The sequence below is a fragment of the Crocuta crocuta genome, unplaced genomic scaffold (genome assembly GCF_008692635.1).
Source record: "Crocuta crocuta isolate KB4526 unplaced genomic scaffold, BGI_CrCroc_1.0 scaffold75, whole genome shotgun sequence".
In the NCBI taxonomy this organism is placed as follows: Eukaryota; Metazoa; Chordata; class Mammalia; order Carnivora; family Hyaenidae; genus Crocuta; species Crocuta crocuta.
Genome location: NW_027530350.1, coordinates 1,358,372 through 1,372,975, shown reverse-complemented (window position 1 = coordinate 1,372,975; position 14,604 = coordinate 1,358,372). Strand labels below are relative to the sequence as shown.

General features: G+C 37.6%; 1 protein-coding gene across 2 annotated transcripts in view; it reads left to right on the top strand.

Moving 5' to 3' along the window:
- Positions 1 to 14,604, top strand: part of WBP4 (WW domain binding protein 4) — a 69,703-nt gene that overhangs the window by 19,307 nt on the left and 35,792 nt on the right. The window lies entirely within an intron of this gene.

The window sequence follows — 14,604 nt, the reverse complement described above, 5'->3', positions numbered from 1 at the left end:
TTAAAAAAAATTTATGTAATTAATTGTCAGATTGGTTTCCATAGAGCACCCAGTGCTTATCCCAACAAGTGCCCTCCTCAATGCCCATCACCCACTTTCCCCTCTCCCCCACCCCCCATCAACCCTCACTTTGTTCTTAGTATTTAAGAGTCTCTTATGGTTTGCCACCTTCCCTCTGTAACATTTTTTCCCCCTTCCCTTCACCCATGGTCTTCTGTTAAGTTTTCTCAAGATCCATATATGAGTGAAAACATATCATATCTGTCTTTCTCTGCAGGACTTATTTCACTTAGTATGGTACCCTCCAGTTCCATCCACATTGCTACAAATATCCAAATTTCATTCTTTCTCATTGCCAAGTAGTATTCCATTGTATATATAATCCACTTCTTTATCCATTTGTCAGTTGATGGCCATTTTGGTTCCTTCCATGATTTGGCTATTGCAGAAAGTGCTTCTATAAACATTGGGGTACATGTGGCCTTCTGTATCAGCACTCCTGCATCCCTTGGGTATATTCCTGGTAGTGCTGTTGCTGGGTCATAGGGTAGTTCTGTTTTTAATTTTCTGAGGAACTTCCACACTGTTTGGAGAGGAACTGCACCAGTTTGCATTCTATCAACAGTGTAACAGGGTGCCCATTTCTCCACATGGTCGCCAGCATCTATAGTCCCCTGATTTGTTCATTTTAGCCGTGCTGACCAATGTGAGGTGGTATATCAATGTGGTTTAATTTGTATTTCCTTGATGATGAGTGACATTGAACAACATTTCATGTGTCTTTTGGCCATCTGGATGTCTTCTTTGGAAAAGTGTCTATTCATGCTTCTGCCCATTTCTTCACTGGATTATTTGTTTTTGGAGTGTGGAGTTTGCTGAGTTCCTTATAGATTTTGGATACTAGCCGTTTATCTGATATGTCATTTGCAACTATCTTTTCCCATTAAGGAACTAATTAATTGTCTATTAGTTTTGTTGAATGTTTCCTTTGCAGTGCAGGAGCTTTTTATCTTGATGAGGACCTAGTAGTTCATTTTTGTTTTTAATTCCCTTGCCTTTGTAGATGTGTCAAGTAAGAAATTGCTGTGGCTGAGGTCAAAGAGGTTGTTGCCTGCCTACTCCTCTAGAGTTTTGATGGTTTCCTGCCTCACATTCAGGTCCTTCATCCGTATTGAGTTTACATTGGTGTATTGTGTAAGAAAGTGGTCTAGTTTCATTCTTCTGCATGTTGTTGTCCAGTTCTCCCAGCACCATTAAAAGAGGCTGTCATTTTTCCATTGGATGCTCTTTCCTGCTGTGTCAAAGATTAGTTGGCCATACATTTGCGGGTCCAATTCTGGGTTCTCTATTCTATTCCATTGGTCTATGTATCTGTTTTTGTGCCAATGCTGTCTTCATGATTACAGCTTTCTGGTAGACGCTTAAGTTTGGAATTGTGATGCCTCCTATTTTGGTTTTCTTCTTCAATATTACTTTGGCTATTCGGGGTCTTTGTGGTTCCATACAAATTTTAGGATGGATTGTCTAGCTTTGAGAAGAATGCTGGTGCAATTTTATTTGGGATTGCATTGAATGTGTAGATTGCTTTGGGTAGTATTGACATTTCAACAATATTTATTCTTCCAATCCATAAGCATGGAATGTTTTTCCATTTCTTTGTGTCGTCTTCAGTTTCCTTCATAAGTTTTCTATAGTTTTCAGCATACAGATCTTTTACATCTTTGGTTAGGTTTATTCCTAGGTATTTTATGCTTTTTTGTGCAGTTGTGCATGGAATCAGTTTCTTGATTTCTCTTTCTCTTGCTTCATTGTTGGTGTATAAAATTGCAACCAATTTCTGTACGTTGATTTTGTACCCTGCAACTTTGATGAATTTATGGATCAGTTCTAGCAGACTTTGGTGGAATCTGTCAGGTTTTCCATGTAGAATATCATGTCTGCGGAAAGTGAAAGTTTGACTTCATCTTTGCCAAATCAGTTGCCTCTTATTTCATTTTGTTGTCTGATTGCTGATGCTAGGACTTCCAACACTATGTTAAACAACAGTGGTGAGAGTGGACATCCCTGTCATGTTCCTGATCTCAGGGGGAAAGCTCTGTTTTTCCCCATTGGGGATGATATTAGCTGTGGGCTTTTCATACATGGCTTTTTTATGATGTTTAAGTATGTTCCTTCTATCCTGACATTCTTGAGGGTTTTTATTAAGAAAGGATGCTGTGTTTTGTCAAATGTTTTTTCTACATCTATTGACAGGATCATATGGTTTTTATCTTTTCTTTTGTTAATTTGTGAATATTGAACCAGCCCTGCATCCCAGGAATGCATCCCACTTGATCATAGTGAATAATTCTTTTTATATGCTATTGAATTTGATTTGCTAGTATATTATTGAGGATTTTTGCATCATATTCATTAGGGTTTCTGGCCTGTAGTTCTCTTTTGTTGCTGGGTCTCTGTCTGGTTTGGGAATCAATGTAATGCTGGCTTCATAGAATGAGTCCAGAAGTTTTCTTTCCATTTCTGTTTTTTGGAACAGTTTGATAAGGATAGGTATTAACTCTGTTTTAAATGTCTATTAAAAATTCCCCAGGGAAACCATCTGGTCCAGGACTCTTACTTGTTGGGAAATTTTTGATAAATGATTCAGTTTCTTCCCTAGTTATGGAACTGTTCAAATTTTCTATTTCTTCCTGTCTGAGTTTTGATAGTATTTTGGTGTTTAGGAATTTGTACATTTCTTCCAGGTTGTCCAGTTTATTAGCATATAATTTTTCATAATACTCCCTGATAATTGCTTGTATTTCTGAGATATTGGTTCTGACCAATCCATTTTCATTCATGATTTTTATATGTTTGGGTCCACTCCCTTTTCTGTTTGAGAAGCCTGGCTAGAGGTTTATCAATTTTGTTTATTTTTTCAAAAAACCAATTCTTGGTTTCATTGACCTGTTGTTCTGGATTCTATATTGTTTATTTCTGCCTTGATCTTTATTATTTTTCTTCTACTGGGTTTGTGGTGTCTTTGCTGTTCCGCTTCTAGTTCCTTTAGGTGTGCTGTTAGATTTTGTTTGGGGCTTTTTCTTGTTTCTTCAGATAGGCCTGCATGGCAATGTGTTTTCCTCTTTGGACTGCCTTTGCTGCATCCCAAAGGGTTGGATTGTTGTATTTTCATTTTCATTTGCTTGCATATATTTTTTAATTTCTTCTTTAATTGCCTGGTTAACCCATTCATTCTTTAGTATTCTTTAACCTCCATGCTTCTGGAGGGTTTCCAGACTTTTCCCTGTGGTTGATTTCAAGTTTCACAGCATTGTGATCTGAACATGTACATGGTATGATCTCAATTCTTTGATATTTATTGAGGTCTGCTTTGTGACCCAGTATGTGATCTTTCTTGGAGAATGTATCATGTGCACTCGAGAAGAAAGTGAATTCCATAGCTTTGGGATGTAGAGTTCTAAATATGTCTGTCAAGTCCATCTGGTCCAAAGTGTCATTCAGGGACGTTGTTTCTTTAGTGATTCTCTGTCTGGTTGATCTATCCATTGCCGTAACTGGAGTATTTAAGTCCCCTCCAGTTAGCACATTATTAGCAATAAAATTGCTTGTGTTTGTGATTAGTTGTTTTATATATTTGGGTGCTCCAGAATTTGGTACGTAAACATTTTTAATTGTTAGCTCTTCCTGACGGATAGACTCTGTAATTATTATATAATGCCCTTCTTCATCTGTTGTTACAGCCTTTACTTTAAAGTCTGGTTTGTCTCATCTAAGTATGGCTACTCCAGCTTTCTTTTCACTTCCGGTAGCATGATAGATAGTTCCCCATCCCCTCACTTTGAATCTGAAGGTGTCCTCAGGTCTAAAATGAGTCTCTTGTAGACAGCAAATACATGGGTCTTGTTTTATCCATTCTGCTACCCTATGTCTTTTGGTTGGAGCATTTAGTTGTTTACATTTAGTGTTATTATTGAAAAATATGGGTTTAGAGTCATTGCATTCTCTGTGGGATTCATGCTTGTAGTGATGTCTCTGGTCCTTTGTGGTCCTTGCAACATTTTCCTCATAGAGTTCCCTTTAGGATCTCTTGTAGGACTGGTTTAGTGGTGATGAATTCCTTCAGTTTTTGTTTGTTTGGGAAAACCTTTATCTCTCCTTCTATTCTGAATGACGGGTTTGCTGGATAAAGGATTCTTGGCTGCATATTTTTCTTGTTCATCACATTGAAGATTTCCTGCCATTCCTTTCTGGCCTGCCAAGTTTCAGTAGATAGGTCTGCTACCCTTATGTGTCTACCTTTGTATGTTAAGGCCCGTTTATCCCTAGCTTTATCCTTGTATTTTGCCGGTTTCACTATGATATGTCATGCAGAAGATCGATTCAAGTTACATCTGAAGGGAGTTCTCTGTTCCTCCTGGATTTCGTTGTCTGTTTCCTTCCCTAGATTGGGGAAGTTCTCAGCCATGATTTGTTCAGGTACCCCTATAGCCCCTTTCTCTTCTGGAATTTCTATGATATATATATTGTTCCATTTGATTGCATCACTCAGTTCTTGAATTCTCCTTTTGTGCTCCTGGATCAGTTTAGCGCACTCTCTCCTCTCTTTCTCGGCTGCCTCTTTTTCCATAATTTTATCTTCTAGTTCACCTATTCTCCCCTCTGCATCTTCTGTCTGCGCTGTGGCTGCCTTGGTTTTATTTTGCACCTTATTTATAGCATTTTTTAATTCATCATGACTATTTTTAAGATCCTTGATCTTTGTAGCAGTGGAGTCTCTGCTGTCTTCTATGGTTTTTTCAAGCCCAGCATTTAATTTTATGACTATCTAAATTCTTGCTCAGTTATGTTTCTTATATCTGTTTTGATTAATTTTTTAGCTGTCACTTCTTCCTGGAATTTCTTTAGAGGAGAATTCTTCTGTTTCATCATTTTGACTAGTCTTCTGTCACTTGTAAGTTTTAAAAGCTTTTGATGTGCTCTGCACCTGCAAGTACTGCTATATTAAAGGAGGTTCATATACTTTCAGGGCCTGCCCATTCTGGATGTGTGTTTTGGAGAGTGTTACTTGCTCTCTGTTGTTCTGACTTTGGTTATTTTATTTCCCTACTCGTAGCGGTGTTTTGGACCCTCCACCAGATGTGTTTTGGTTTGTTCCTTGAAGTAGCCCTGGAAAGGAAAGCAGACAGACAAACAGGAAACAAAAACAAATGCACAAACAAAACAAACAAGCAAACTGACAAAAACAAACAAAACAAAGGACAGTGTAAAAGTGCAAAACCAGATACCCCAGTGACAAGTAAAGAACACGGTGGAGGCAGTGCTGATGGAAGAGCATATACAAAGAGAGTAAAAACAGGGCCGGGGAGAAAGAGAAAAATGCACATTGACCAGGCAGAGAGACTAAAAAGCTTAATCCAGAGAGAGAGAAAGGAGAATAAGGAAGGAGGCAAGAAAAATAAATGAAGATAAAGTTATACAGAGAAACTATATGGCCTGATTATTCCAGAGAGAGAGAGAGAGAAAGGAAAGGAGGTGTACAACATGCATCAAGAGAATGGATTAAATATATCTGTTTAAGCAAACAAATAACCAGAGTAACCAGCCTAGAGAGGGAAGAAATGAGGAGAAAAGGGAGACAATATCTAAATAACAAGAATTGACCTAGAGCTAATCCAGGCAGTGCCTCAGTGCTGGTCTGGAGGAGGGGGCATTCTGGTTCCCAGCATCCATCCAACTCCAGTAGATAAGAGGCTGTCCACCGTGGAGGGGCATGGTTAGGTATAGGCGGGTCCCACCTCCACGTGGGCCCCACCTTGGTGTTTGAGGGGGAATAAATGGTGACCACCTAGGCCCTTCTTCAGGTTTGGGACCAGGTTTCCCAAAGCACTCCTTTGGATCTGACCTCCCTGTGCCTTGGGCGCAGACAAGGTCGGCTGTCTTGCTCCGCAGTCTCCTACGTCCCACGCTTAGCTGCGTTTGAAATTCCTATTTCCTTTGCGTTAATAATACTGCCTGAATGTAATCCCGTGGCTGTGCTGCAGCACTTCAGGGGAGGGGATGGGATGGGATTCTCCTGCTGCCATCTGTGCCCCTGAGGTACCACTGAACCCGAAGTGACTCACCTCTTTTCACAGGTGACTCACACACCTGTGAACAGGGCAGCTGGAGTCCGAAGAAAGCCCTGCAGTTAGAGATGGGATCCCTCTATGTCAGTCCTCCGAGTTTTTCTTTTGTCCAGATACAGTCCTACACTTCCCCAGCTGCTCTTTCTCTTCCCTTTGTTTCTCCACAGAAGGGCATCCCTCCCCTCTGTGCCTCTGTGGTCCATTTTATCACCACCACTTCGCAATTACGCATCTATAGGGGCCTTCTAGTTTTCCTGTTTTCTTCCTAGTAGATTCCGTCTCCTTTCCTCCCAGATTCATGGGGTTCATAGTCCTTTGGCTTCAGCCCTTCTTTGTTTGGGCAAACTGCGGTTATTTTTAAAAGAAAGCTAATGATTGGGTTTTTTAATAGAGATGCCAATATTTATTTATTTGTTTAATTCCAGTATAGTCAACATACAGTGTTATATTTGTTTCACGTATACAATACAATGATTCAACGATTCTCTATATTAGTGCAAGTTAATGATTATTTTGATTCCTACACAAACATAGCATTTCTTTTGACCACAGATTTAGACACTTACACCATTTATACGTGAACATTGTCACACTCCCCATCATTATTCTTTCGGAGAAACAAATATCTGCATATTTAATGAAGGCTTCCACAGGATATATCTAAAGACAAGAAAAAAAGCTTATTTTGTTACTGTCTTGAAAATGGCTTATGACACTTCACCAAAATTTTAAAGCCTGTATTCAAAAAACAGAACAGTTTTATCAATTAAACAAAGATGGTAGGGATGTTACCTGGTTTATATTACTAGCTTACATGTTTAAATTACTGTCTTGAGCGTATTTACACAATAAAAGGAAGACATCACTCCCAGCTCCACAAACTAGCGTTTCTTAAATGTTTAAATCTTCAGGTGAATAAAAAAAAATTACATGAGTTAGCAGTTTTTCTTCAGAACATTAATGCTTTGAGAAGATAATTTAGAGGACTATTCTGGATACTTTTACAGTGAAGTTATTTATAGTTAAAACTGTATTTTAATGAAAAGATTATATTTTTTCATAAGATAGAGTAATGCAAGTTTTAGCCAACTTTGTACCAATGGTTTGACTTACGATTTTTTGACTTTTAGATGGTGCAAAAGCAGTATGCATTCAGTAGAAACCACACTTCAAATTTTGAACTTTTTCCCTGGCCTAGTAGTACACTGCCATACAGTACTCTGTACACTGTCAGGCAGTCATACAGTCATGAGGGTAAATAGCCAGTATACTTAGGACCATTCTGTTTTTCACCATCGGTATGGTATTCGATAAATTACATGAGATATTCAATACTTTATATATAAAATAGGCTTTGTGGTGAATGATTTTGCCCAATTTAGGTTACTGTACATGTTCTGAACTCATTTAGGGTAGGCTAAGATATGCTGTTAAGTAGGTTAGGTGTACTAAATGCATTTTCAGTTTACGATATTTTCCATTTACAGTGGATTTATCAGGACATAACCCCATTATAAGTCAGGGAAGATCTGTATGCATTTCTAATAAGAATTAATTCTGCAGGAGGGCACTTAGGGTGACTGAGTCAGTTAAGCATCCAACTCTTGATTTTAGCTCAGGTCATGATCTCATGGTTCATGAATTAAAGCCCTGCACTGGGCTCTGTGTTGACAGTGTAGAGCCTGCTTGGAAGTGTCTCTCTCCCTCTCTCTCTACCCCTTCCCTGTTTCCACTCTCTCTCTCTCTCCAACAAATAAACTTTGAAAAAAGAACTAATTTTGTAGGGATAGCATACCATTGTATAGATTAGAACTGCTGTCAAAATGTTACTATTATTATAATAGTTTAGGTTGTATTTGTTAATATGATAATAGAAGAAATGCATTTAATGCAACATACTGCCAGGTACCATGTAAGCATACTGACTATATATACTGAAATTGCAGAAATAATAGGCTGTATTACTACAGCCCTGAAATGATTTTTTAAGTGACTTACAATAGGAAGATGGTTGTACTATACCAACATTTCCTATACTTCAAGTTAAGATTTCTTGAAATTTGGGTATTTGGTTTTCTGTGTGGTAAGTATAAGGTAAAACCATGCTTAATTAAATTTTAACATTGTCAGTCATTTTAACACGTGATGAATTATGTCTGACTTCCCAGGTAAATAAGCCTAATTTCTTAAGAGATTCCCCCCTAAAAATAACCAATATATTTTGATTATAGAAAATTTTTGAAATTGAAGAAAAATTTAACAATAACTGTTTTAGTTACCCAGAGATGATAACATTTTGGAGTATTTTTTCCAGCTTTTATCTTTTTCCCTACTTAGCATCATATTATCAATATCCTATACTTTGTTAAAATTCTGCAAATGTTATTTTTTTAAGTTTATGTATTTTGAGAGAGACGGGGGTGTGGGGGGAGGATCTGGCAGGGAGAAGTGAAGAGAAGGAAACAGAGAATCCCAGACAGGGTCCACACTCCAGCACGAAGCCCGATGCGGGGCTTAAACCCACAAACCGTGAAATCATGACCTGAACTGAAACCAAGAGTTGGACACTTAACCAGCTGAACCAGCTAGGTGCCCCTGTAATTTTTAATTGCTATACAATACATCTTTTAGATGTGCTTTGATTTTACTCAGCCATTCCCTGTTAGGCAGTGAGATTATTTCTGCATATTTTGTTTTTGTAACATTTTGATTACCGTATGGATATATCACTCTGTATACATTCTTGACAATTTCCAGAAGTGGAATACCTGCTGAAAGGTTATGAATATGTTGAAAATCTTGATTCACAGTGTCCAGTTACTTTCCAGAAACAGCATACCAATCTCTACTCCATCAGCAGTTTCAGAAAACTTCTGTCCCATTGGACCCTCTCAGCATTAGTTTTTTCTAGGCTTTTAAATAGTTTCTAATTCAGCAAAGAATATCTCATTTTAGTTTTCTCTGATTTACTCATATGAATTTTTTTCATATATTAGTGTTGTATTTACTCTTCTGTAAATTGTCGATAGTCTTTGTAAATTTTTCCATTGAATTATTAGTCTTATTTCTGTAAGCTCCTTTTGTTGTACAAATGGTAATCATTGGTTAGTTGTAGGTTTTGTGGATTTTCTACATTTCTAGTTTGACTGTTAATTGTGCTTATAATGGTTTTAGATGTGCACAATTTTATCAGGTTTAACTAGCCCAATTGGTTTTCCTTTTGTGATCTATTTTACTGATACCATATCCCATCCAGAAGCCAAATATGTACTTGTATTTCCTTCTGTTTTGTGTGGTCTGTCAACTATTTAATGTATCATATGAGATGAAATTCTAAATTAGTTGTTTTTCCTATCTGGCTAACCAGTTTTGCTAGTCCCATTCTTCCCTACTTTTATGTACCATTCTTTCCCCACACTTTTTAAAGCGACACTTATTTTTAATCTTGTATTAACTTTTTAAGTTTATTTATTTATTTTGAGAGAGAAAGAGAAGGCATGCACACAAATGAGGACAGGAGAGAGAGAATCCCATGCAGGTTCTGCACTGGCAGCACAGACTCTAATGCAGGGCTTGACCTCACAAATCTGTGAGATCATGCATGACCTGAGCCAAAGGTCAAATACTTAACAAATGCTTAACCAACTGGGCCACCCACATGCCCCTGATCTTGTGTTTAATTCTCGAGTTTACCAGTTTGTTTCTAGCCACTTATTCTGTTCCATTAACCTATCTGTTCTTGTGACAGTACTATAAAGATGTAATTATTGTGATTTAATTATATGCTTTTATATCATATGTTCTGACATGTGGTGGTATATCCTGTATTTTTTTTTTTCAAAATTTTCTTAAGTAGTTCCTTCCTGTTTTGTTTTACTTTTCATTCTTTTCTAGGCAAATTAAATCATTTTGTAAGTTCAACAACTATAATTTTAGTCAAAATGATTGAAGTTCTGTTTTACTTGTTGAATTTGATTTTAAGAAAGTTGACATTTTCCATATTTTATATTTTCACCCCAAAGCGTTGTATTATCGTTTTACTCAAGTCATCAGGTATGATTCTCTACACAACTTTTGTGACTGCCTCTTTGTGAGTCTCATATTCAGTTTTCTTGAATGGAGGCAGGGAAGCCACTTAGTCTACCTTGGTTCACTTCTGTATGCAAAAAAAGCTAAAACATGCCTGGCATACAATAAATGCTTAGTAACTGTTAAGTATGTAACGTTTTACATGTTTTGCTTCTTTTAAATTGTGAATTTAATCCATCTTTTCTACTGTATCTTTAGTAATTATAGTATGAAGAAGCTTGAGCCCAGTTGTGTTGCTGAATTATTGTATTATTTATAAAACTTTATATTTAGAATCTTGGGTTTTTCATACAAAAATTTGCAAATATTTTATAATCTTTTTTCTGCTGATTTTACTTCATTTACTTCATGTTCTATCTTAGAGTTTCATACTCGGTGGTGTAGTGATGAAAGTGAGCATTTATGTTTTGTTTCTGATTTCAGTGGAAATGTCTCTAAAATTTATATTAAGGATTATATTGACTTTTGGCTTAAGATAGATAATTTTTATTATGTTTAGGAAGCATGCTTTATTTCTAGATTTTTGTAAGTATTATTAACGCGGGCACCTGGGTGGCTCTGTCAGTTAAGCAGTTAAGCAACCTCAGCTCAGGTCATAATCTCGCTGTTTGTGACTTGGAGCCCCGCATCGGGCTCTGTGCTGACAGCTCAGAACCTGGAGCCGCTTCAGATTCTGTGTTTGTGTGTCTCTCTCTGTCCCTCCCCTGCCTGCATTCTGTCTCTCTTTCTCTCAAAAATAAGCATAAAAATAAATAAATAAATAAATAAACAAACGGAAGGATTATTAACAGAAGTAGATTTTGATGTATTTCATTGGTCATAGCTTTGATGTGGAAAACAGAATTGGGAAATGGTGGTCTGTGTATAGTTTAACTTTTTTGTCTGGATGTGTGATATCTTCATCAGATTTTGGTATTCAGCTTATACTAAATAAAGTGAATTATGTAGTTTTCCATTTCTATTTATGTTTTTTCTCCCCCAGTAACTTTCCAGTAACTTTTTTTTCCCACTAACTTTCCATTCATTAATGGCCTAGAGTACAAGTTTCTCTGCAATTAGAAAGTTTGAAAGAAAATACTGGTATAATCTTTTGGTCCTGGAATTCTAGGGGAGTTAATTTTTTATAACTTTAGTTTCTTACTACCTTTGTGACTGTGAGCAAATTGCCTAATGTACCTAAACCTCAATTTATTCATCTGTAAAATGGCATAATATTAGTGCTAATTTCTAATTTATGGTGAGGAATAAATTAAAAAGATAAGGGTACCTGGGTGGCTCAGGTGGTTAAGGGACGAACTCTTGATTTCAGCTCAAGTCGTGATCTCACAATTCATGGGATTGAGCCCCGCATCTGGTTCCACACTGACAGCGTGGAGTCTGCTGAGGATTTCCCTTCTCCCTCTTTCTCTCTGCCCCTCCCCCACTTATGCTCGCTCACTTGTGCTCGCACTCTCTCTCTCTCAAAATAAACTTATAAAAATAAAAAGCAACATTGGGGCGCCTGGGTGGCTCAGTCAGTTAAGCATCCGACTTTTGCTCAGGTCATGATCTCGCGGTTCGTGGGTTCGGGCCCCGCGTCGGGCTCTGTGCTGACTGCCAGCTCAGAGCCTGGAGTCTATTTCAGTCTGTGACTCTCTCACTCTCTGCCCCTCCCCTGCTCACGCTGTCTCTCTCTCTCTGTCTCCTGGGAAAAAAAAAAATTAAAAAATAAAAAGCAACATAGCATCACATATGCAGTTAGTTTCTAGAACACCTAAATACTCAATAACTTATATGTTTGCAGCTGTTGTTCTTGGGGAGTGGAGGATTCTTGAGTAACTAGTCAGTTTTGATCATTTATATTTTTCCCTAAAATCTTTTTTTTTTATGTTTGTTTATTTTTGAAAGAGACAGAGTGCAAAGCAGGGAGGGGCAGAGAGAGAGAGAGAGAGAGAGAGAGAGAGACTTTGAAGCAGGCTCCAGTCTCCGAACTGTTAGCACAGAGCCCAACATGGGGCTTCAACTCGTGAACTGCAGGATCATGACCTGAGCCAAAGTCGGACCCATTACTGACTGAGCCATCCAGGCATCCCTCCCTAAAATCCCATCAAAGCTTTAATTTTAAAACATATGGTGATACATTGAACTTTCTATGTAGTTTTAAGTTTTTCCAGTGTTAATGCTTCCTTTTGTTATTTTATTTTTTTAATAATTTATTTTTAATTTACATCAAGAGTCTCTTATGTTTTGTTCCCCTCCTTGTTTTTATATTATGTTTGCTTCCCTTTATGTTCATCTGTTTTGTATCTTTTTTTAATGTTTTTTATTTATTTCTGNGAGAGAGAGAGAGAGAGAGAGAGAGAGAGAGACTTTGAAGCAGGCTCCAGTCTCCGAACTGTTAGCACAGAGCCCAACATGGGGCTTCAACTCGTGAACTGCAGGATCATGACCTGAGCCAAAGTCGGACCCATTACTGACTGAGCCATCCAGGCATCCCTCCCTAAAATCCCATCAAAGCTTTAATTTTAAAACATATGGTGATACATTGAACTTTCTATGTAGTTTTAAGTTTTTCCAGTGTTAATGCTTCCTTTTGTTATTTTATTTTTTTAATAATTTATTTTTAATTTACATCAAGAGTCTCTTATGTTTTGTTCCCCTCCTTGTTTTTATATTATGTTTGCTTCCCTTTATGTTCATCTGTTTTGTATCTTTTTTTAATGTTTTTTATTTATTTCTGAGAGAGACAGCATGAGCAAAGGAGGTTCAGAGACAGAGGGAGACACAGATTCCGAAATAGGCTCCAGGCTCTGAGCTAGCTGTCAAAAGAGCCCGACTCGGGACTCGAACCCATAAACCGTGAGATCATGACCTGAGCTGAAGTTGGACGCCCAACCGACTGAGCCACCCAGGCGCTCTGTTTGTATCTTAAAGTCCTCATAGGAGTGAAGTACTATGATATTTGTCTTTATCTGACTAATTTCCCTTAGCATAATACCCTCCAGTTCCATCCACGTAGTTGCAAATGGCAAGATTTCATTCTTTTTGATTGCTGAGTAATAACTCCGTTGTGTTATGTGTGTGTGTATATGTGTATATACATATCACATCTTTATTCATCCGTCGATGGACATTTGGGCTCTTTCCATACTTTGGCTATTGGTGATAGTGCTGCTATAAACATTGGGGTGCATGTGCCCTTTTGAAACAGCATACATGAATCCCTTGGGTAAATACTTAGTAGTGGAATTGCTGGATTGTGGGGTAGTATTGTTTTTTCATTTTTTGAGGAACCTCCAAACTTTTTTCCAGAGTGGCTGTACCACTTTGCATTCCCACCAGCAGTGCAAAAGAGATCCTCTTGCTCTGCATTCTTGCCAACATCTGTCGTTGCGAGTTAATGTTAGCCATTCTGACAGGTGTGAAGTGGTATCTCATTGTGGTTTGACTTGTATTTTCCTGATGATGAGTGATGTTGAGCATTTTTTTGTGTGTCGGTTGGTCATCTGGATGTCTTTGGAGAAGTGTCTATTCATGTCTTTGGCCCATTTCTTCACTGGATTATTTGTTTTTTGGGTGTTGAGTTTGATAAGTTGTCTATAGATTTTAGATACTAACCATTTATCTGATATGTCATTTGCAAGTATCTCCTCCCATTCCTTTGGTTGTCTTTTAGTTTTTCTGATTGTTTCCTTTGCTGTGCAGAAGCTTTTTATTTTGATGAGGTTCCAATGGTTCATTTTTGCTTTTGTTTCCCTTGCCTCTGGAGATGTGTTGAGTAAGAAGTTGCTGTGGCCGAGGTCAGAGAGGTTTTTGCCTGCTTTCTCCTCAACGATTTAGTTGGTTTCCTGTCTTACGTTTAGGTCTTTCATTCATTTTGAGTTTATTTTTGTGTATGGTGTAAGCAAATGGTCCAAGTTCATTTTTCTGCATATTGCTGTCCAGTTTTCCCAGCATCATTTGCTGAAGAGACTGTCTTTATTTCATTGGATATTTTTCCCTGCTTTGTCAGAGATTAGTTGGCCATATGTTTGTGGGTCCATATCTGGGTTCTCTATTCCATTGATCTGAGTGTCTGTTTTTGTGCCAGTACCATACTGTCTTGTTGATTACAGCTTTGTAATACAGCTTGAAGTCCAGGATTGTGATGCCTCCAGCTTTGGTTTTCTTTTCTAAGATTGCTTTGGCTATTAGGGTTTTTTTCTGGTTCCATACTAATTTTAGGATTGTTTCTTTCAGGTGAAGAATGCTGGTGTCATTTTGATAGGTATTGCATTGAATATGTATATTGCTTTTGGTAGTATTGACATTTTAACAATACTTGTTCTTCCTATCCAGGAGCATGGAATATATTTCCATTTTTTTGTGTATCTTCTTCAGTTTCTTTCATAAGCTTTCTATAGTTTTCAGT